Below are 25,318 nucleotides of genomic sequence, written 5' to 3'. Positions count from 1 at the left end.
CACAAAAGGACAAAGATCGTATGAGACCACTATTATAAAAACTCATGGAAAGTTTTATACACAGAAAGAAACAATCTTTGATGGTTGTGAGGGGAAGGGAAGGGTGGGGAGGGAAAAACACTAAATAGACAATAGGTAAGTGGTACCTTTGGCCATCCAAGGTACTCTTGCTCTAGACATCCCTTCTGGAGCAAGGGAGAATGGAGAAAACTAAAAACACAACAGAAAAATTAATCCAAAGGACTAATGGCAAGTACCACAGCCTCTACCAGACTGAGTCCAGCACAACTAGATGGTGCCTAGCTACTACCACCAACTACTCTAACAGGGATCACAATAGAGGGTCCCAGACAGAGCTGAAGAAAAATGTAGAACAAAATTGTAACACACACACACACACAAAAGACCAGACTTACTGGCCTGACAGAGACTGGAGAAACCCTGAGAGTATGGCCCCTGGATTCCTTTTTAACTCAGTACTGAAGACACCAGTGAGGTTCATCCTTCAGCCAAAGATTTGAAAGGCCCATAAAACAAAATGAGATTAAATGGGCACACCAACTTAGGGCCAGTGACACAAGAAGACAGACTGGGACAAGAAAGCTGGTAACGGGGAACCTAAGGTCAAGAAGGGAGGGTGTTGACATGTGGTGGGAGTGGCAACCAATGTCACAAAACAATTTGTGTATTAGTTGTTTAATGAGAAACTAATTTGCTCTGTAAACCTTCATCTAAAATACAATAATAAAATAAAACAAAAAAATAAATAGCAGTTATAGAGGCTAGAACGTGGGTCAGGCTGGAGGCTTCTCCTGATTCATGTAGTCATATTGGTTGGTGAACCCAAGATCAGCAGGTCAGACAGCAGGGCTTTGGCTCACTGGCTTCGAAAACCAAAGAATCCAAAGATTAGCAGGCAAGACGGGGGTAAGCTGCTAGCTGGAGGTCAAATGAACAGAAGCCAACTATAGGATCCAGCGAAAGTAAAAGCCCACAAGCCTTGCCAGAAAGTCCACTTATATTGGATGCAGACCACACCCCCTTCAACTGATTGGCTGCTTACAGCAGATCCCAGTATGGAGGTGATCATATCATTATATGACTGCTAAGCTACATCAACAGCAATGGGGAAACTACATCATAACTGCTAAAGCACTGAGAATCATGGTCTAGCCAAGTTGACACACAACCTTGATGATCACACATGGATATCTCTTTCACCCCTCAGCTTGCCTCTGTTCAAATAAGGGGGTTAGGCCAATTTATTTGACTTATTTGACTACTAGCCAAAAAGGCTGGCAGCCCTAACCCACCCAGAGGTGCCTCAGAAGACAGGCCTGGTGATCTGCTTCTGAAAGATTACAGCCTTAAAAACCCTATGGAGCAGTTCTGCTCTGCACACAAGGGGACCTCCATGAATTGGAATCAACTTGAGGGCAACTAACAACAATAACAGAAAATAATAGTAGGGATATTTTTAGTTCACTGACTTTCTTCACTACAATCTCTAAAGTGAAGAAAGGATCAGAGGTTGTGACATGTCATACTTGAATTTTCTGTTTTTTTTTTTTTTTTTTACCACTTGAATGCTACTTTTCAGCATCTATGGTGTGATAACTGAAGATTTATCCTTTCTCCTTTTATTTTTATTGCTGCTTGTGCTTTTTCTTTTCCTTCTCCCCACCCCTGGGTTTGATTATTTGTTGTTCTTCTTCTTGTTCCATTATACTTTGAATAAGAAATACTTTGTGACTTATCTTTACTCTTCAACCTGTACATAGATCAATAGGCAGTTGTTCAAACAGAACAAGGGGATACTAAATGGTTTAAAGTCAGGAAAGATGTGCATCAGGGCTGTATCCTTTCACCACATACCTATTCAATTTGTATGCTGAGCAAATAATCTGAGAAGCTGGATTATATAAAGAAGAACAGGACATCAGGATTGGAGGAAGACTCATTAATAACTTGCCTTATGCAGATGATACAACTTTGCTTGGACAAAGTGAAGAGGGCTTGAAGAACTTACTGATGAAGATCAAAGACCACAGCCTTCAGTATGGATTACACCTCAACATAAAGAAAAAAAAATCCCCACAACTGGACCAATAAGCAACAACATCCATGGACTGTCAAAAGAATGAAGAAATCTGTCTTGGAAGAAATGCAGCCAGAATGCTCCTTAGAAGCAAGGATGGTGAGATGATGTATCACATTCTTTGGACATGTTATCAGGAGGGATCATTCCCTGGAGAAGGACATCATACTTGGTAAAGAAGAGGGTTGGTGGAGAAGAATACCCTCAGTGAGAGGGATTGACACAGTGGCTGCAACAATGGCTCAAGCATAACAAAGATTGTGAGGATGGTGCAGGACCAGGCAGTGTTTCATTCTGTAGTAGAAAGGTCACAATGAGTCGGAACTGACTCAATGGCATCTAACAACAACAACTTCAATCTTTCCGTGGAAATAAAACAAATATTGTAAGAAAGTAAAGCATGGAGAAGCCAACACATGTTGTGATTCCTCATTATTCATTTTACAGGCAAAAGAATTTTCTCTTCAGCTAAGGCTTTAGTTAGGACTGCTTTAGTTTGGTTTTAGTTAGGGTGACCATTTGGTTTACTGCCCAAATTGAGAGACATTTGATAATGAAAATGGGCATTTTTAATAAATACACTGGAATTATATGTGTGAATGAGGAGTGTCCAGGGCACACTATGATGTACAGCCATCCAAGGTTTAGCAGAATACATAGTAAGTGTTTTGTAGTTACTCCATGTATGTTTAAGCAATTTCTGGTCATTCCAAAGGAAGTACAGCTTCCAGAAATTCTTCCACTCCACACTCTTCTAGCTCACCCAGCATTATGACACGAAGGTGCAGCACCAAGATTCCTAACGCATTGTGACATATCCAAGGGCATCTTGTTCTAGAAGTATGTGGGTCCTGGAAGAAAAACAAGTGTGGAGAGAAAAACTAATTTATGGAAATGTTTTCAGTCACTTTGTGTGCACAATTGTAAATGGAGGATTTGGTTCTCATCCAGGCTGAGTCTAAATAAAAGCTTTCTCCTGTCAAGAATACACTCAGTGCATAAAATTATAAACGAACCATATGAGAATTTCATACATTAATATATCAGAAATCCTGGGTTGATAGCACACAATTCTGAAGCAGACCTACAGACAGTAAGTCCAGTTATGAATAAATTTGCATATTGTACCCCAGTTGGGATATATGCATCCAATTGTCAGTGATAAATGAGAAATGTTATATGAAAGGACAGAATGAATTATCTTGCTATTCTGTTTATAGAAAAGATGTTACAAAAGTCTTGTCAAATGACAAGTCACTCAGAGATGTGTGCTGGGGTTTTAACAAAAAAATATATTTTTTTTTCCTGATAATTTGATGCTTGTGGCATTTGACAGATTTTTTGAATTTATAATTTGTCTGATTTCTAAATATGTTTATTCTAAACACTCATATTTGAATCTAATACAGTGTTTTTAATTTTGTATTTTTAACAGGTCCCAAATTTCTCTAAGCCTCAGTTTTCACAAATCTAATTGATTGTTTTGGGCAGGGTTTGTTTTCAGTCCTTTGGGGTCCCAAAGTCAGCTCTGCTGTGTTTTCCGTGTAAACCAGAGCAAACTACTTAATCTAAGATTCAATTTTCTCATTTGCAAAAGAGGGATAAAAGTTCCTATCTTATGAGGTTATTATGCAAATTCAGGATTTTTTAAATGCTTAGTTCACTATCTTCCAATAGCAAGTATGTGGAAATTACAGTTATTTTAAGTATTATAAAGCCAATGAAGGCAACAGTAGTATAGATGATGACTGATTCTCAACCATGGATTTTTTTCATTAAAGTATCCCGCCTCCCATCGAAAAGGCCGAATCATGAATGCAAGAGGGGAGGGCAGATATTAACAGACTTGTGGAAACCATTGACTCTTACCTTCCTTTTAGATACTTCTGCTATGTTCCGATATCACACGCAAGTACAATTTTGGTGAAGGTAAAACAAAAATGGTTGCCGTAGTGCATCAACAGGGAACTTCCAGAAATTCAAGCCAGATTCATAAGAGGATATGGAACGAGAAATATCATTGCTGATGTCAGATGGATCTTGGATGAAAGCAGAGAATACCAGAAAGATGCTTACCTGGCTTTTATTGCCTGTGCAAATGCAGTCAACTGTGTGGGTCATAACAAATTACAGCTACCATTGCGAAGATTGGGCGTTCTAGGACACTTAATTGTGCTCGTGCGGAACCTGTTCACAGACCAAGAGGCAGTTGTTCCAACAGAACAAGGGGACCCTGTGTGGTTTAAAAACAGGAAAGTGGTGTGTCAGGGTTGTATCCTCTCACCACACTTATTCAATCTGTATGCTGAACAAATAATCAGAGAAGCCAGACCCTATGAAGAAGAGTGTGGTGTCAGGATCGAAGAAAAACTCATTAACGACCTAAGATATGCATAAGACACAACCTTGCTCACTGAAAGTGAAGAGGACTTGAAGCACTTACAGCCTTCAGTATGTATTATACCTTAACATAAAAAAAACAAAAATCCTCACAACTGTACCAGTAAGCAACATCATGATAAAAGGAGAAAATATTGAATTTGTCAAGGCTTTCATGTTACTTGTATCCACAATCAACATCCATGGAAGCAGCAGTCAAGTAATCGAATGGCATATTGCATTAGGCAAATCTGCTGTCAAAGACCTCTTTAAAGTGCTGAAGAGCAAAGATGTCATTTTGAGGACTAAGGTGCAGCTGGCCCAAGCCATGGTGTTTTCAATCACCTCATATGCATGTGAAAGCTGGACAATGAATAAGAAAAACCGAAGAAGAATTGAGCCCTTTGAATTATAATGTTGGCAAATAATATTAAACATACCATGGATTGCCAGAAGAACGAACAAATTTGTCTTGGAAGAAATACAGCCAGGATCTCCTTAGAAGGGATGATGGTCGGACTTTGTCTCATGTACTTTGGACAAGTTATCAGGAGGGATTAGTCCATAGAAAAGGACAACATGCTTGGTAAAGTATAGGGTCAGTGAATAAAAGGGAGATCCTCAATGAGATAGATTGACACAGAGGCTGCAACAACGGTCTCAAACATACCAATGATTCTGAGTATGGGGTACAACTGGGCAGGGTTTTGTTCTGTTGTACATAGGGTCGCTATGAGTCAGAACTGACTAGAGGGCACCTAACAATAACAACAGTTTTGTTCCGACTTCTTCCGAACTCTGTAAAGAACCATCTACATTTCTGAGCACTAGAGCTCAAACACTGCTGACCAGGGCTAGTCTAAGAAAGTCTAAGAAGCCTAAAGCTAAGAAGTGTGTAAGAAAAATAATTTAGAGCCCCTCCACATACCCAAGCAGGGTTTACTTGGCTAAAAAAAAAAAAAAAAAAGAAAAAGTCATCTATGACAACTAATATCTGAAAATATTTGTTTTAAATTTTTAGGGAGTCTAAAAGGAAAGTGATTTTTATTAATAAAATTAGCATAAAGAACTAGATTTACTCATTCTTTTCCACTAGTCAAAGATCTGCAAAGCTTTGGGAAACACTTTTCTATCCTTTTGTACTACTTATTCTCTCCTCAGGCTGTCATTTTATCAACAAAAAAAAGAAAAAGAGAGAGAGAACAATTGTAGAAGACAATTAAGGGCTTTGAAATGCAAACCATAAATGAAATCCTTTATTCCCTGTGAATGGACTATCCAATTGTTTTTTTTTTTTTTTTTTTTGCTTTCAGAATTTCAGTTACATGTAGAATGTTCATTTTTTAATCTCTTTCAACAGGATTCATTTGGATTTTGGCAATTATGTGAGAAGTTGCATGCTGAAACCTGGCAGAGACCTAGTTCAGAATATTTTTTAAAATGAATGAATGAACGAATCCATGATTAGATGAACAACTAAATGGAATAAATGATTTCAGGTCTGCTTCCCATAAAACTAGATAAAATAAAAATGTAACTACTCTCTGAAATATTTATTTCAGCTGTGCTTTCCTTCTTCCATTTTAATAAATATTTTAGAGCTAGCTTTATTCTGAAAGAAAATTATGCAAATAACACTAATCACTCTGTAAAACGACTCTGAATGAAGTGTTTCCAGTTATTCACAATTAGTTTGATAGCTAAGGTTATTAAACCAGCTTTCAAGCTCATTCCATTTTCCTAGTTTATTCATTCACTAGCAATTTCTGAGGCTTTCATAGTAATTATAGGGGAGGAAAATTGTGTATAATATATTAAAATTCACTTAGATAAAATAATCCCCCACTGCTGTCCATATTTGCTTCAAAACCAGACAAACAAATAAAACCTCTAGGGATAATTTTAATCAGTGTCATTTGAGGCTCAGACAAATATGTAACTCAGAGAATTTTTGGTCAAAACATTGGTGAAGAATTAGTCCTTTATTTTGTTAGTCTTATCGTGTTTTTAAATTAGCATTCAATTATAGCACCTGGATCCCTATAACTTACATGAAGTTCCTGGTTCACACAAGTTGTTCAGTGCTCAATTACTAGTTGAAATGTTGACGGTTCAGATCCACCTGGAGACACCTCAAAGACAGGCCTGGTGATCTGCTTCTAAAAGGTCACGGCCTTGAAAACCCTATGGAGTAGTTCTACTCTGCACACATGGGGTGGCTATGAGTCGGAATTGACTCAATGACAACTAACATCAACAACTTACATAAGTTGATAGTTTAACATTAGAAGAAAATGAAAAGATCATTTTTATTCTTTTCATTATTTTTTATGATTTTATAATGTCACCCCTTGCTACCTATGTTCTCAAATACCAGCATCATTTTTTTTAATTCATTTTATTTGTTCAACAAAGATTTATTGAGGCCTTCTTATACAGGTTTTGTCATAATCACTCCAGACAGCAATGAATGAGACAGAACAAAAGAAGAAAAATAATGTTTGAAATTTAAGCTTAAGAGAGAGGTCATAATAAAAGATATAAATTTCCTGTTAAGAAGGCAATTAAAAATTTATACAAGTAGTATATAATGTAATATGTGCATACATTCATTTTATGTTATATAATATGTTTAATACTTTATATATACAAACACATGTATCTATAGTATATAAAACCAATAACTCAAACCCACTGGCATCGAGTCTATCCCGACTCATAGAGACCCCATCGGGTTTCCAAGGCTGTAAATCTCTACGGAAGTAGACCATCTCATCTTTCCCCTTGGAAGCCATAGCTGGTTTTGAACTGCTGACCTTTCAGTTAGCAGTCAATCGCTTTAACCATAATTTTATGATAATATTTCTGAGTGTTCTGATTTTGATACTCTACCATTTTCTCCATATCATCATCTTTCTACACCCACACTCACTTGTTCTCTTTCTCTCTTTCTTTCTCTTTTGGGCTAAGAAACTCCATCACCTTATGTCTTAGTCATCTGGTGCTGCTATAACAGAAATACCACAAGTGGATGTCTTTAACAAAAAGAAATTTATTCTTTCACAGCTCAGTAGGCCAGAAGTCCAAATACAGGGCACCAGCTCCAAGGGAAGTTTTTCTCTCTCTTGACTCTGGAGGAAGGTCTTTGTTATCAATCTTCCCTTGCTCTGGGAGCATCTCAGCATAGGAACCTCAGGTCCAAAGGACACGCTCTGCTCCTGGTGCTGCTTTCTTGGTGGTATGAGGTTCCCAACTCTCTGCCTCCCTTTCCTTTTATCTCTTGAGAGATAAAAGATGGTGTAAGCCACACCCCAGGGAAGCTCCTTTTATATTGGATCAGGGATGTGACCTGGTGAGGGTGTTACAATCCACCCTAATCTTCTTTAACATAAAATCACAAACACAAAATGAAGGACAACCACAGAATACTGAGAATCAAGTTAATATACACATTTTGGGGGGACATAATTTAATCCATGACTTTCTACCCTTTGGCCCCCCAAAAATCACAGTCTTGCAACATGAAAACACATTCATCCCATCATAACCATTACTGTCAAGTTGATTCCAACTCATAGCAGCCCACCATATCATAGTCAAAGTCTTTACTCCAAGTCCAAAGTACAAAAATTCCTCTTCATCTGTGAAATCTAGAATACAAGTTATCTGCTTCCAAAGTACAATGGCAGAACAGGCACAAGCTAGACATTTCCATTACAAGTGGGAGAAATTGGAGAGAAAGAAGGCATAACAGGCATCAAGCAAGTCAGCAGAACACATTACATTAGCCCTCAAGGCTTTGAAAATAATCCTTTCTTCTCTGAGGCAATTTACACAATGGCCCTGGCCTCTAGATTCTAGGTATTGGCCATAGTCTCCAGGTTCTGATTTGAGACCCCTCGGCCCTGAGATTCAGCTCTGCCTTCCAGGACCACTGGGACAGCAACTCTGCTCCCTCAGCTTTAGGTACACCATTTTCCTCCTCGTCTGAGGGGTAACTCCACCCTTAGAAACACCAGAGGCCATGGCTCCACCCTTTGAAACCCTTGAGGTCATGGACATAAAATTTGAGACTGAGGCAGCTCAGCTTCTTGTGTTTCTTTTCTATTTAGCTTCTGCTTCCTGGTTTCTTGGCCTCTCAGCTCTCGGGCCTCACACTCGAATCTGCCCTGCTGCGGCAAGTGTTCCAAAGCTCTGTAGCTCCACTGATAAGTTTCTGGAGGCACCTCACTCTGCCAGTAAACTTTGGCCAGAAGGCACTCAGCTCCGTGTGTTGGCAAGCCTAGCTCCACTGATAAGTGCGCAGAGGCACCCCACTCTGCCAGGAAGCCTTCGGCACACAGGCACTCAGCTCCCTTGTTCTGTGGGTCAGTTCCAGCACTGCCTGGAGCTGGTCTCCTGGTTCTGATGCTGTCAGTTCTCTGCTGCTGCTGCTGCTGCCACTTCTGCTATTGCTGGTCCTCTATCCATCCACAGTTTCAAAATCACGTCCACATTTTAGGTATCTGTTAGAGCAGCACCCCCCACTACCAGTACCAAATTCTGTCTTAGCCATCTAGTGCTGCTATAACAGAAATACCACAAGTGGATGGTTTTAACAAAAAAAGTTTATTCTCTCACAGTTCACTAAGCTAGAGGCCCAAACTCAGGGTGCCAGCTCCAGAGAAAGGCTTTCTTTTTCTGTTGGCTCTGGAGGAAGGTCCTTTTCATCAGTATTCCCTTGGTCTGGGAGCACATCATAACCAGAACCTCAGGTACAAAGGGGGCACTCTGCTGCCTGCACTGCATTCTCAGTGGTATGAGGTTCCCAACTCTATGCTTATTTCCCTTTCCTTTTATCTTTTGAGAGATAAATGTGATGCAGGCCATGCCCCAGGGAAACTCCCTTTATATTGGATCAAGGATGTGACCTGGTAAGGGTGTTACAATCCCACCCTAATCCTCTTTAACACAAAATTACAATCACAAAATGGAGAACAACCACAGAATATTGGGAATCATGGCCTAGCCAAGTTGACAGATATTTTGGGAGGGCACAATTCAATTCATGACACCTTATGTCTTCAAAATTTAAATTTTCCAGTCATATGTGTACTCTTCTTTAGATATCTTTTCTCTGTTTATAAATAATTTTTGCTTTGGGGCTGGGCTATTAAAACACTTAGGTAAAATATAAGGGGTTTTTACAGAGGAGTTTCAACAGGGGTTACTATAGAGACCAAATGGAAAAAGCTGTTGAAGTCCATCAGGGATTTATTTCAGAAGTAAGTCCAGTAAGATAAAAGGTCCTCTGAGAATTTTGTATACCCCCCTAGATCTTTTCTCTTAAACTATAGAGCTTCTAAGAATGCTAGGAAAATTGACTCTTAGCAACCTCAGCAGAATCCTAAGATAAAGAAGAACTTCTCTTAAAGAGATTTATGAATGTGGCCTTTTGCCAGAAAAAGTAAACTAAAAAATATTCATGGAGACCTACAAAGTTTTTAAGAGAATTATATTGTAAATGCCACTTGCTTGGACTGAAAGGGCCCAAAACAGTTCCAAATAAAAATAGGTCTTTAGAGCCCCAAACGTACAGGCAAGAATCAGGCTGAGTAACTTACTTAGTTGTATGGATTAGCTTTTATGGAAGAGGAAGAATAGCCAAGAGTGGAGAAGGTGGAACTAAGGTCTTAGAGGGTGGAACCAACAGCCATGGAGAATTATTACTAGAGAGGAGTAAGAATGAGTCCTAATCAAGAAACTGCCAACAGATGCCTGACTAGATTTCACAATTGCTTTCGAGCAGAAGCTCCTGTTTGCCTCTTGTTTTTTCCTATTTTTGGATGTGAGAGTCTACAGTCATTATCCTATTCTTGTCCCAGCATTGTATGTTGGGTATATGGTGTGGAGGGAGGGTGCAGAACTTATCTGTTTAGTTCAGGTCATCATAACTACAGGAGTTCTACATGAGGGATTATACACTAGGAACCATACTCAAGAAGTCTTATCCACACCTACATCTAGTTTAAATGATGAGATCTTTAACTTAAAGCTGCTTTTATAACAATATGAGACTTTGGGGAGCGTCAGAAGAGGGTGAGCGTATTTTGAATGAGACAGGAATGTAAATCACTGGCGACAAGAGAGCAGACTATGATAGCCATCTTCCAAAATGGCCTACAATAATCCTTACCTCCTGATATTTACACACATGAGGAGCGCCCTCCTACACTGAATCATGGCTAGCCAGTCTGACTAATAGAATACATACATACTTATTCAAATTTTTGGCACGCCTACAAATATGAATTTGCTGCTGCTGTTGTTTTCAGCTGTCTTCAAGTTGACCTCTAACTCATGACAACCCCAAGCACAACAGGATTGGACCATCGTGATCCATAGGGTTTTCACTGGATGATTTTTTCACAGCAGATTTCCAAGCATTTCTTCCTAGTCTGTCTTAGTCAAAAAGTTTCTTTGAGACCTGTTCAGCGTCACAGCAACATGCAGTCCTCCACTGACAAATGGGTGATGGCTGAGCTTGAGGTGCATTGGTCAGGAATTTAACACAGGTCTCCTGCATGGAAGACAAGAATGCTATCACTGAAACACCACTGCTTCCATAGGAATATAGTAACATTTACTTATTTCACTCCAATGCTAGGTATAAACACAACACAGCTTTCACTTTGATCACTTTTACATCACTCACCCTGGAGAAAGCTGCCTGCTAGTTATGGGGGCATTTGAAGAGCCCATGGAGAGGAACCACATTGCCAGTATCTACTTGCCAACCATATAAAATGGATCCTCTAGCCCTAATCAAGCCCTCAAATGACTGCAGCCTCATGAGAAACCCTAAACTAGAACATCCCTCATTGAAATGTTCCTGAATTCTTAACCCATAGAGGCTGTGAGATATGGTTACTTGTTGCTTGAAGCAACTAATTGAATTGTGAGATAGTTATTGTTGCCACTAAGTTTTGGGATGACATGTTAGGAAGCATTAAATACGTATTATAACCTCTAACTCTATCATTTAACTTATATAAAATTTTAAAACATATAAAACAAACTGGTAGGGTTTAAAGTTTTCACACTTAGGTGATAAGAGTATATAGTTTTAAATAACAAGGCAAAAATCATCATAAAAAATAAGTTAGGGGTTTCCTTTGGAAGTATATCAGAGTTTGCATGTTAAAACATCCTATCACATGTGACTATAATTTACAGTGAAAAAATAAATGAGAGATAAAGTATAATATAATGCATCTTATGACCGGCATATTTAGAAACTGAGAGTTTTGCTAGAGGAAAAAGGACCAGAGCTGAATTTTGAAAGAAAATGATAGCGTTGAGTTACAAAACAGGAGTTAAGAATGGAAGAAGGGTGTTCTCTGCAAAGGAAATGATCAGTTTACAGGCAAAAAGAAAAAAGAAAACTTGGGCACTCTTCGCAGGCACTTGGGAACTAGTGAATGTTTTTAAGAATGGGCATGATATGAAGAGGTTTATGTTTTAGAAAGGAAAAAACTGGTGATGATGTGAAGTGTGTAGGCTGGAGGATGTAAACAGTGCAACGCAAAGGCTGATAAAGACAATTATAATCTCCTATTAAGAAATTATGAAAATTTAAATTAAGAATATGACAGCAACCTTGAGGAAAGTCTTTTCCATACCAGTTAATGATAACTCTAGCCTTCTAGTTGCTGACACCAAAAACTTGACTATTTTTGACTACTGTCCTTCTTTTCGGGCCCTGGTGGCACAGTGATTAAGCATTTGACTGTTAACCAAAAGGCTGGTTGTTCAAATTCACCAGAGGGTAGTTCTACTCTGACCTATAGGGTCGCTATGAGTTGAAATTGACATGAAAGCAACGGTTTTATTTATTTATTTAGTCCTTTCACATCTCATATCCAATACTTAGACCAATTCCATCAGCTTTCCTTGCAAAATGTATCTAGAATCCTATGGCTTCTCACCAGCTCTACTATTACTGGTGGTGTTGTTGATAGGTACTGTAGAGTTGATTTTGACTCATAGCAACTCCATGTGACAGCGTAGAATTTCCCCATAGGGTTTTCTAGGCTGTAATCTTTACAGGAGCAGATCAACAGGTATATTTCTCCCATGAAGCTGTTCAGTGTGTTCGAACTACCAACATTCCTTTGGCACCTGAGCACTAACAATTACACAACAAGGGCACCTGCCAGTATTATTACTCTTATCCAGGTCACCATTATCTCTCCTTCAGATTGTTGCAATAATCTCCTAATTAGTTTTTCTGCTTCCATCTTTGGCCTTCTCCAGGCCTAGCCAGATCATTTTAATCTTCTGTCCTACCTCTTCCAATGGCTTCTCATCTCACTCCAGGTAAAAACTGAAGTGTTTTCAGTGGCCCTATACATGCTGGTCCTCTATAAACTATCATCCCTTTATGTATTTGTCAAAACTAAGAAATCTGAGAGAAAAATGCCCACCTAGTCAAAATACATGTCTCTGAAAAGTCAGTAAGATAGATATTTTATGAGACTGTCTGAAAAATTTCACAATTTTCAACTTACAGTTCAGAATTAATCTGCTTGGCTCTTGACATAGAACTTTCACAAGGATGAACTACAACATCATCCATGTTGATAACCAACACTGGTGTGACTATTCCTGCTGTATAAACATGCTACAGGGAAAATAGGATCAACCAGTGCTTCAACATGTTACATTGATAAAAGGTAATTTGCTCTTCCATCTCTTTTCAGTCCTAGAATGTATACTTGAGCCCTACTTAATACGTTATAGGATAAATTTCAGGATTGTCATGAGAATTGCCAGGAAGCATCAAAAGAGATGGAAGGAATACACAGAGTCATTATACCAAAAAGAATTAGCCGATGTTCAGCTGTTCCAAGAGGTGGCACATGATCAGGAACTGAAGGTGCTGAAGGAAGAAGTCCAAGCTGCTCTGAAGGCATTGGCAAAAAACAAGGCTCCAGGAATTGATGGAATATCAATTGAGATGTTTCAACAAACAGATGCAACACTGGAGGTGTCCACTCGTCTAAGCCAAGAAATATGGAAGACAGCTTCCTGGCCAACTGACTGGAAGAGATCCATATTTATGCCTATTCCCAAGAAAGGTGATCCAACCAAATGTGGAAATTGTAAAACAATATCATTAATATCACATGCAAGCAAAATTTTGCTGAAGATCATTCAAAAACAGCTGCAGCAGTATATAAACAGGGAACTGCCAGGAATTCAGGCTGGTTTCAGAAAAGGATGTGGAACCAGGGATATCATTGCTGATGTCAGATGGATCCTGGCTGAAAGCAGAGAATACCAGAAGGATGTTCACCTGTGTTTTATTGACTATGCAAAGGCATTCGACGTGTGGATCATAACAAACTATGGATAACATTATGAAGAATGGGACTTCTAGAACACTTAATTATGCTCACGAGGAAGCTTTACATAGATCAAGAGGCAGTTGTTCAGACAGAACAAGGGGATACTGATTGGTTTAAAGTCAGGAAAGTGTGTGTCAGGGTTGCATTCTATCACCATACCTATTCAATCTGTAAGCTGAGCAAATAATCCAAGAAGCCGGGCAATATGAAGAAGAGCGGGTCATCAGGATTGGAGGAAGACTCATTAACAATCTGTGTTATGCAGATGACACAACTTTACTTGCTGAAAGTGAAGAGGACTTGAAGCACTTACTAATGAAGATCAAAAACCACAGCCTTCAGCATGGATTGCGCATCAACATAAAGAAAACAAAAATCCAGTGAGCAACATCATGATAAATGGAGAAAAGATTGAAGTTGTCAAAGATTTCATTTTACTTGGATCCACAATCAACAGCCATGAAAGCAGCAGGCAAGAAATCAAAAGACGCATTGCATTGGGCAAATCTGCTGCAAAGGACCTCTTCAAGGTGTTGAAGAGCAAAGATGTCACCTTGAAGACTAAGTTGTGCTTGACCCAAGCCATGATATTTTCAATCTCATCATATGCATGTGAAAGCTGGACAATGAATAAGGAAGACTGAAGAAGAATTGATGCCTTTGAGTTGTGGTGTTGGAGAAGAATATTGAATATACCATGGACCACCAAAAGAATGAACAAATCTATCTTAGAAGAAGTACAGCCAGAATGCTCCTTAGAAACAAGGATGGCGAGACTGCGTCTTACATACTTTGGACATGTTGCCTGGAGGCATCAGTCCCTGGAGAAGGACATCATGCTTGGCAGAGTACAGGGTCAGCGGAAAAGAGGATGACCCTCAATAAGGTAGATTGACACAGTGGCTGCAACAATGAGCTCAAGCATAACAGCGATTGTAAGGATGGCTCAGGACTGGGCAGTGTTTCATTCTGTTGTGCATAGGGTCACTATGAATCAGAACCAACTCAACGGCACCTAACAACAACATAAGGAATTGATAGCTTCATCCAATTCCATAAGTTTAAGGGATTTTTAAGATAATCATTGAAGGTGATTTTACAAGTTTCTTGCAAGGACAAAAATCCAAGGTATGCTTGTTTTGTTTCACTCATATTTTTATTTTATTTTGTGCATAGAGCACAAAACTCTAAGGTACATACAAGTTTGAGATAAATTTAAATAAATCAGCCAAATATGTTGCCTAAAAATAAAATATAATAAATGTATCTGTACAAAGAACACTAAAAGCAAAAGTAAGTAGACCAACATTAAAATCACAAGATGAACTATCAGTCTTAAAATTGTATCTTTAAAAAAAAGTTGTGTATATCCTCTAATAATATGCATATTGGCAATTAGGTTAAAATACTTTTTCACTGATAAGTATATATGTACTCTTGTAGTCTAGCCAAGCACAGTTAACTATTTCAAGATTTTGAATATTAATATCTTTTATGTCATCGTTACAAATTAATCTAGCTTAAGAGTGTATGCTATTAAAATATTGTATTATTACTGTAATCTTAAAAACACTCTAAGACCTGGAAGCATCACACACTGCTGGTGTAGAACAGAAATATCTTGCCAAACAATTTCACAGTTTATTTTAAAGCTATTCATACACCTCCCCTGTTGTTGTTTTTGTTGCCTGCAGCCATTGAATCAGCCCCTGACTCATGGAGATCCTACATGTTACAGAATAGAACTGCTCCATAGGATTTTCTTGGCTGTAATCTTATATGGAAGCATTCAGCCAGCCCTTTCTTTTGCAGATCTCCTGGGTGGATTCGAATCGCTGACTTTTGGGTTAGCCACTGATCCCAAACCTCTTGTCCCACCCATGCTCCTACGCCTACTCTGTGGCCAAAATTCTACTTCTAGACATTTCCCTAAAAGAAATGAAGCACATTCACAAAAAGACACTCATGAGAATGTTCATAGCAATTTCCTTCATGTTGTTGTTAGGTGCAGTCAAGTTGATGCCCACTTATAGCATTTCTACATATAAACAGATGAAACACTGCCCTGTCCTGCACCATCCTCACAATCCTTGCTGTGTTTGACCCCATCGTTGCAGCCACTGTATCAATCCATCTCATTGAAGGCCTTCCTCTTTTTTGCTGACCCTCAACTTTACCAAGCCTTGTGTTATTCTCCAGGGACTGTCCCCTCCTGATAACTTGTCCAAAATATTTGGGACAAAGTTTTGCCATCCGTTGCTTCTAAGGAGCATTCTGGCTGTACTTCTTCCAAGACAGATTTATTCCTTCTTCTGGCAGTCCATGGCATATTCAATATAATTCCCCAACACCAAAATTCAAAAGTTATCAATTCTTCTTTGGTCTTCCTTATTCATTGTCTAGCTTTCATATGCATATGAGGTGACCAAAAACACCATGGCTAGGGTCAGGCACACCTTATTCCTTAAAGTGACATCTTTGCTTTTAACATATAAAGAGATCATTTGCAGCAGATTTCCCCAATGCAATGTGTTGTTTGATTTCTTGACTGCTGATTCCATGGGTGTTGCTTGTGGATCCAAGTAAAACGAAGTCCTTTATAACTTCAATATTTTCTCTATTTGTCAGGACATTGCTTATTGGTCCAGTTGTGGGGATTTTGTTTTCTTTTAGGGAGGTGTAATCCATACTGAAGTCTGTGGTCTTTGATTTTCAGTAAGTGCTTCAAGTCCTCTTCACTTTCAGCAAGAAAGGTCGTGTCATCTGTACATCCCAGGTAATTAATGAGTCTTCCTTCTATCCTAATGCCCTGTTCTTCTTCATATAGTCCAGCATGCAGATTGAATAGGTATGGTGAAAGGATGCAACTCTGAAGAACACCTTTCCTGACTTTAAACCACACAGCATACCCTTGTTCTGTTGGAATGACTGCCTCTTGATCCATGTATAGGTTCCCCGTGAGCACAATTAAGTGTTCTGGAATTCCCTTTCTTTGCAATGGTCTCCATAATTTGTCATGATCACACAATCAAGCAAAAATTAAATAACCCTCGTTCATATCTTGGAATACTAGGCAACCTTTAGAAATAAGTCTTCCAAAGAGTGTTTGGTAAAAGAGAAATGTTTATTATTATTACCATACTATTATTTACTATTACACATAGTAGATTATTAAGTGAGAAAATTACAACATGACCACCATAGTAACATGTGAATAAATGTGGATCAGTCAGTTGCATGTGTATATAAAAGAACCTGTATATGTGTCCATAGGACTATGAGTCCACATCCATGTATAGACGTGCCAGTGTGGCCTCATACTGCTTATATTGTTTTGTAATTGGATTTTTCAATACCATTGGAGCATTTTTCTATTGAGCATTTAGTTTGACTTTGTGTGCTGAACACCTTGTATAGTGCTTGATAAAGTATGCCCTCAGTCAAATTTTCTTTATTTCAGGAGTATTCTCAGTAAATGTTACCTTTCTATAAACTGCTAGTTCTCCTCTGTGCTTTGGTTTTTCCTTCAGCCTATCTTACCTTTTTCTTGCAACATAGTTGATAGGTTCCTAAAGACAACATACCTTCTTTTGTGCGTTCAGTGGAACGGAGAAAGAATTGCAATTTTGCTATTGTCTTTTCTTTCAGGTTTCCCATCCCAAACCAAAGGAATGGGCCAACTTAAGTTGAGACCGCTCCCTGCACTGCTAAGAGCTTCTAGTGAAATTCTTTGTGCCTATTGGGTAAAAACTGGGTTTCTACTCCAATTTATGGGGAATCTTTCCAATATTTGTTTTAGAAAACAGGGCTTGTGTGGTCAGCAGTCTCTTTGACATTACTACTGCCTGGGTCAGAATCCTAGCAGCCAGGTGCTCCTTGGAAACTCTATGGGGCAGTTCTACTCTGTCCTATAGGGTCGCTATGAGTTTGAATCAACTCAACAGCACTAGGTTAGGGTAGGTAGTATGTAACCTTGGCAGGTTACTTCAACCTCTCTGTTATATGGAAACAGCAGAACATTATCTGATATAGTGGTGGAAGATGAAACCCATGAGCTGGAGGGCACTCAAAATACGACTGAGAAAGAGCCGCCTCCTCAAATAAAGTCGACCTTAATGATGTAGAGTATGGTAAAGCTTTCAAGGCCTTTATTTGCTGATGTGGTATGTCTCAAAATGAGAAGAAATAATACAAACATCTGTTAGTAATCAGAACTTGGAATGTACAAAGTATGAATCAAGAAAAATTGGAGGTAGTCAAAATGGTATTGAACACTTGAAGATAGATGTTCCAGGCATAGTTAGTTTGTTGTTAGGTGCCACTGAGTTGGTTCCGACTCATAGTGACCCCACGCACAACAGAACAAAACACTGCCCTGTCCTCCACCATCCTCACAATTGTTGCTGTGACTGAGACCATTGTTGCAGCCACTGCACCAGTCCATCTTGTTGAGGGTCTTCCTCTTTTTTGCTGACCATCTATTTTACCAAGTATGATGCCCTTCTCCAGGGACTGATCTCTCCTGACATGTTCAAAGTATGTGAGACGTAGTCTTGCCATCCTTACTTCTAAGGAGCACTCTGTTTGCACTTCTTCCGAGACAGATTTGTTCATTCTTTTGCTCAGCAATTCTAGGTATTAGTGAGCTGAAATGTAGTGGTATTGGCCATTTTCAATCAGACAATCACATGGTCAACTACTCCAGGAAGGACAAATTGAAGAGGATCATCAACACATTGAACATCAAAAAGAGCATTTCAAGATCTGTCCTGAAGTACAACACTGTCAGTGATAGGATACTATCCATATGCTTATAAGAAAGACCAGTTAATACAACTATTATTCAAATTTATGCACCGTTACTAATGCCAAAGATGAAGAAATTGGAGATTTTTACTGACCTCTGCTATCTGAAATTGAACACGCATGCAATCAAGATGCATTGATAATTACTGGTGATTGGAATGCAAAAGTTATAAACAAAGAAGAAGGATTAGTAGTCGGAAAACATAGCCTTAGTAATAGAAACAGCACTGGAGATGGCATGATAGAATTTTGCAAGACTAATGATTTTTTCATTGTAAATACCTTTTTTTCAACAACATAAATGATGACTACACAAGTGGACCTTGCCACATGGAATATACAGGAATCAAATAGACTATATCTGTGGAAAGAGATGATGGAGAAGCTCAATATCATCAGTCAGAACAAGGCCAGGGGGCTGACTGGGAAGCAAACCATCAATTGCTCATATGCAAGTTCAGTTAAAGAAAATTAAAACAAGTCCACAAAAGCCAAAGTACAACTTTGAGTATATCCCGCCTAAATTTAGAGACCATCTCAAGAACAGATTTGATGCATTGAACTCCAATGACAGAAGACCAGATGAGTTGGGGGATGACATTATAGCAAAAGGTGTTAAAAAGACATGGAAAAAAGAAAAGACCAAAATGGATGTCAGAAGAGACTTTGAAACTTGCTCTTGAAAGTACAGCAGCTAAAGTGAAAGGAAGAAATGATGAAGTAAAAGAGTTGAACAGAAGATTTCAAAGAATGTCTGGAAGAGACAAAGTAAGTACTATATTATTCAATCTGTATGCTGAGCTACTTTGAGTAGCTGGACTATATGAAGAAGAAAGCAGCGTAAGGATTGGAGGAAGACTCATTCACAACCTGAGATATACAGATGATGCAACCTTGCTTGCTAAAAGCGAAGAGGGTTTGAAGCACTTACTGATATCGATCAAAGACTACAGCCTTCAGTGTGGATTATAGGTCAATATAAGGAAAACAAAAATCATCACGATAAGCAATGTCCTGATAAATGGAGAAAAGATTGAAGCCAAGGATTTCATTTTACTTGGATCCACAATCAATGTCCAAGGAAGCAGCAGTAAAGAACTCAAATTATGTATTTCATCAAGTAAATCTACTACAGAAGACCTCTTTAAAGCATTAAAAAGCAAAGATATCACTTTGAGAACTAAGGTACAACTGCCCCAAGCTATGGTATCCTTGATAGCCTTACAGGTATGTGAAACAGGACAATGAAAAGGGAGACAAAAGCAATGACATATTTGAAATATGGTGACTGCAAAGAGTCAAATACACCATAGATTGTCAGAATAATGAACAAATTCCTCTTGGAAGAAGTACAGACAGAATACTCCTTAGAACTGAGGATGGGTGAAACTTTGTCACACTGACTTTGGACTTGTTATCAGGAGGGAGAAATTCCTAGAGAGGCCATCATACTTGGTAAAGTAGAGGGTCAGTGAAAAAGAAGACAAGCCTTGATGAATTGGATCGACACAGTGGCTATACTAATGTGCTTAAACATGGCTATTATTGTGAGGATGGTACAGGACTTTGCAATGTTTCATTCTGTTATACATAAGGCTGCTGTGAGTCTGAACCAACTCAAGGGCACCTAACAATATCATGAATGTTGTTGTTAGCTGTTTTCCAGTCATCCCCTGACTTATGGTTATCCTGTTCATGATGAAACTAAACCCTGCTAGTTCTGTGCCATCCCCATGATCAGTTGCAGACGGGACTGTTGTGATCCACAAGGTTTTCATTGTCTGGTTTTCCCAAATAAATCACCAGACCTTTTTTCTTTACATGTCATAGTCTAGACAATCCAGTAAAACTTGTTCAGTCTCATGACAACATGCAAATCTCCAGTGACAGACAGGTGGTGGCTGAGCTTGAGGTGTATTGGCCAGGAATCAAACTCAGGATTCCAACTTGGCAGGCAAGAATTCTACCACTCATCCACCAATCCCTCAGAGATCTATTAAACAAAAAACATTGCCGTAAAGTCGATTCCGACTCATAGCAACCCTATAAGAGCAGAATTACCCCATAGAGCTTCCAAGGAGTACCTGGTGGATTTGAACTGCTGACCTTTTCGTTAGCAGCTGTAACACCTAACCACTACGCCACCAAGGTTTCCCAGAGTTCTATTAGTAAGGAAGAAATGTCTGCTGGGTATTTAACCAACAGTGGCTACCACAAATAATTATCTTCTAAGATAAATTATTGAAAAGTAAAAGATTGACTTAATATCTTAAAAGACTCCTGAGGCTTTCTCTGAGTAACTTGTAAAAACTATTTCGAGGAAATTGACAAATCAGTGCTTGGTTAGTCACTTGGTTATTTGTACTAAATGGGACTCATATGATTTTCTTATTATTACATATGAAAGGACAAAATGGTAATGAGCAATTGTAAGCATGAGTCATACAAAATGATAAAATAAATTCTTAGAGCCCATCTGGAAAACTAAATATTAAAGTCTTTGGTAGAATGGAAGAAAAATGGGGCTTTCAATACATGAGGTTGACTTTGCTAAGCAGAGTTATAGCTCAAAATCAGTTGTCATTTAAAAGTGAATTTGCTAATAAAATGAGTGAAAAATGAAAAGATATGGATATGAATCTTATTTTAGTCATTTATTTTGCAATGCTAAATTATATTCACTTTCACAAAGTTCTGTTAGCTAGAAAAAAAGTGTTAAAGGACTGGAACTGCCTTAGTTGGTGTGGACCAATCTTAATTTATCCCAAGGAACTGGCCACTCTAAGTGGAAAAATATCAGCTAATAATATCCCCTATCACGTGTTTTTAAGTACATAAATAAAGTTTATTCCTCATATAACCAAAAAAATCCCAAATATTTACATAAAATTTCTCAGGATCTAATCTGTTACGTTTTTAGAATAAAATTTTTTATATTAAAGTTTTTCATATTGTCGGAAAACTTTAGACAACATAGTTTTACAGATAAACTTGCATCCATCCTCATGAATTAACAAGCTAACAAATCAGCAAAATTTACGATTTGTAATAGTATATATATTTTATATATGATTGAAGCCCCCTCTTTTATTCCTCTTTCTAATCCAGTGATTTGACCTTTCTCTCAGAGTCAGCCAGTATTCTGCAGTTATTATTTATTTTCTATTCACATTTTTATATTTTTATTAGCTATTTAGAAACCCTGGTGCCATAGTGGTTAAGTGCGACGGCTGATAACCAAAGGGTCAGCAGCTTGAATCCGCGAGGAGCTCCTTGGAAACTTTATGGGGCAGTTCTACTCTGCCCTATAGGGTTGCAATGAATCAGAATCGACTCAATGGCACTGGGTTTTTTTTTTTTTTTCTTTAAGATATTTATGTATGTATATATAGAAGGTATATGCCAAAAGAATAAAGACTACTTCTGTTTGTCCATTACTGCATCCTCAAAACATAAATCCAATGCATGAAATACATGATAACTATAGATTATATTGTTTTATATAATAAATATGTAAGTATATATTTAACTTTTTAGTGGAGCCTAAAATGCATTCAGAAAATTGCAGAAGTCATAAGCATACAGTTTAATGATTGTTATACCTTCAACATACCTATGTAATCGCTACTTAGATCAAGAAATTATACAACAGCAGCATCACAGAAAATTCTCTCACCTCTATTTTAAATAACATGGCTATCCTGATTTTTAAAACCAGAGATTAGTTTTGCCTACTCTAGAATTTAATATAAATCAAATCATGCAGTATTGTTTTAGATTATGTGTCTTCTCGATATTATTTTTGTAACACAATCTATTTATAGAAAACCTGTAAAAGATTTATAGTAGTGAAACCCAAACTCAAACCCATTGTCATCAGGTTGATTCTGACTCATAGCAACCCTATAGGTAAAAGAAGAACTGCCCCATGGGGTTCTCAAGGCTGTAATCGTTATGAAAGCAGGCACCATGTCTTTCCCCAGCAGAGCTACTGGTGTGTTCAAATTGCCGACCTTTTGGTTACAACCACCTCACCACCAGGCCTTCTATAGTAGTTAAGGCAGAGTGAGATTGGTGAAACGATAGGCCAATAGACCACTGGGACCAAACAGAGTGTTAAGGAGCAAATTTACCTGTACATTTTTGCTCTGGAAACCCTGGTGGCGTAGTGGTTAAGTGCTATGGCTGCTAACCAAAGGGTCAGCAGTTCGAATCCACCAGGCACTCCTTGGAACCTCTATGGGGCAATTCTACTCTGTCCTATAGGGTTGCTATGAGTCCGAATCAACTCGGCAGCACTGGGTTTGGTTTGGTTTTATAGTTGCTCCATTTATGACAAAGCTGACACTGCAATGCAATGAAGAAAAGATGGTCTTTTCAATAAAAGCTCTTGGCCCAATTGATTATCCCTGGGTAAAATAATAATAATAATACTTAGTAATTTTTTACCAAACCACTTATACTCAATCAATTCCAGATGAATTGTGGGTCAAATGTGAAAGGTTAGGGAGGTTTTCTTAAACAATCTTAAAGACTTCTTAAATAGGTTAAAAAAGTGTTAACCGTAAGTGAAAAGATCTCATTACAAAGGTAAAAAGATAGGCTTCTGATTGGGAGAAGACATTAAATGAGCATATATTTCCATAAAGCAAATTGAGAATATAAAGGAACACCTATAAAACAATAAGACAGAGGCAAACAATAGAAAAATGGGTAAGAACTATAAATTAGCATTTCAAAAAAAATTGAAATCTGAACGGTCAACACACATATGAACATTCGTTTTATGCTATCGGTGATCATAGAAATGAAAATTAAAGCTACAGTATTACACACTGTGTTGTCATTGTTGCTAGTTGGCATTGAATTGACTCCAACTCAAACTAACCCCATGTATAACAGAAGGAAATGTTGACCAGTTCTGTGCCACCTTCTTGATCATTGGTATGTATCTTAGTCATCTAGTGCTGCTGTAATAGAAATACCACAAGTGAATAGCTTTAACAAAGAAAAATTTATACTCTCACAGTCTGGTAGGCTACAAGTCCAAATTCAGGGTGTCAGCTCTAGGAAAAGGCTTTCTCTCTCTGCTGACTCTGGAGGAAGGTCCTTGTCATCAATCTTCTCCTGGACTAGGAGCTTCTCCACACAAGAACCTCAGGTCCAAGGATGTGCTCTGCTCCTGGCATTGCTTTTTGGTGGTACGAGGCCCCCTGTCTCTCTGCTCACCTCTTTCTTTTGTATCTCAAAAGAGATCGGCTATCTAATCTTGTAGATCTCACCAGTATAACTGCTGCTAATCTATCTCATTAACATTGTAGCAATGGAATTTACAGCACATAAAGAAATCACATCAGATGATGAAATGTTGACAATCATACAATACTGGGAATCATGGCCTACGCCAACTGATACACATATTTTTAGAGTATACAATTCAATCCATGACAGTACATTTGAGCCCATCAGTGCGGCCATTGTGTCAATCTATTTCATTGAGGGTGCCTTTTGCCTTCCTAGGCTCTCCTTTTTACCAAGCAGGATGTTCTTCTTTAGTGATCAGTCCCTCCTAAAAATATGTCCAAAGTAATCAAACCAAAGTCTCTGATAATATTCTGTGATCTGTAGGGTTTTCCTTGGCTAATTTTTGGAAGTAGATAGCCAGGCCTTTCTTCTTAGTATGTCTTATTCTGGAAGCTCTGTTGAAATCTGTTCACCACGAGTGACCATGTATTTGAAATATTGGTGTCACAGCTTCCAGCATCATAGTAACACACAAGCCACCACAGTACAACAAACGCAGATGATTGTATAATACACCATATTGTTGCTGTTGTTATATGTTGTTGAATCAGTTCTGACTCATAGCATCCCTGTGTACAACAGAAGGAAACACTGCCCAGTCCTGCGTCATCCTCACAATCATCGTTATGCTTGAGCCCATTGTTGCAGCCACTGAGTCAATCCATCTCATTGAGGGCCTTCCTCTTTTTGTTGACCCTCTGCTTTACCAAGCACGATGTCCTTCTCAAGGGGCTGGGCACTTCTGATAACATATCCAAACTATGTGAAACAGTCTCGCCACCCTCATTTCTAAGGAGCATTCTGGCTGAACTTCTTCCAAGACAGTTTTGTTTGTTCCTCTGGCAGTTCATGGAATATTCAATATTCTTCCCTAATGCCACAATTCAAAGGCATCAATTCTTTTCTGGTCTTCCTTATTCATTGTCTGGCTTTTGCATGCATATGACTAGTTGTAATTTGTTCATTTCTATTACTGTGGTAGTATGAAATCAGGTAGCATACTCCAATTTATTTAACTGTTCTTTGGTAGATGGTTACTGATATTGTTTCCAGTTTTGCATATATACTGTGGTGAGTACATCTATTCATTTCTGTTGGATATGTGTCTAAGAGACATAGGGTTGGTATGTTTAACTTTAGTAGGTTCTACTGAGTAGCCTTCCAAAACGGTTGAAAAATGCGCACTCCTATAAGAAGTGTATAAGGTTATAAATTTCCTACATCTCACCAACATGGGATTTTGATTGCTTTTTAATTTTAGCCACGTGTGCCCATTCCAAAGAAAGATGATCGAACAGAATGAGGAAGTTATGGAACAATGTCATTAATATCACATGCAAGT

This window comes from Elephas maximus, chromosome 2 (assembly GCF_024166365.1).
Source record: "Elephas maximus indicus isolate mEleMax1 chromosome 2, mEleMax1 primary haplotype, whole genome shotgun sequence".
Lineage (NCBI taxonomy): Eukaryota > Metazoa > Chordata > Mammalia > Proboscidea > Elephantidae > Elephas > Elephas maximus.
The sequence above is the reverse complement of the archived record's forward strand: the minus strand, read 5'-3'. Positions refer to the sequence as shown.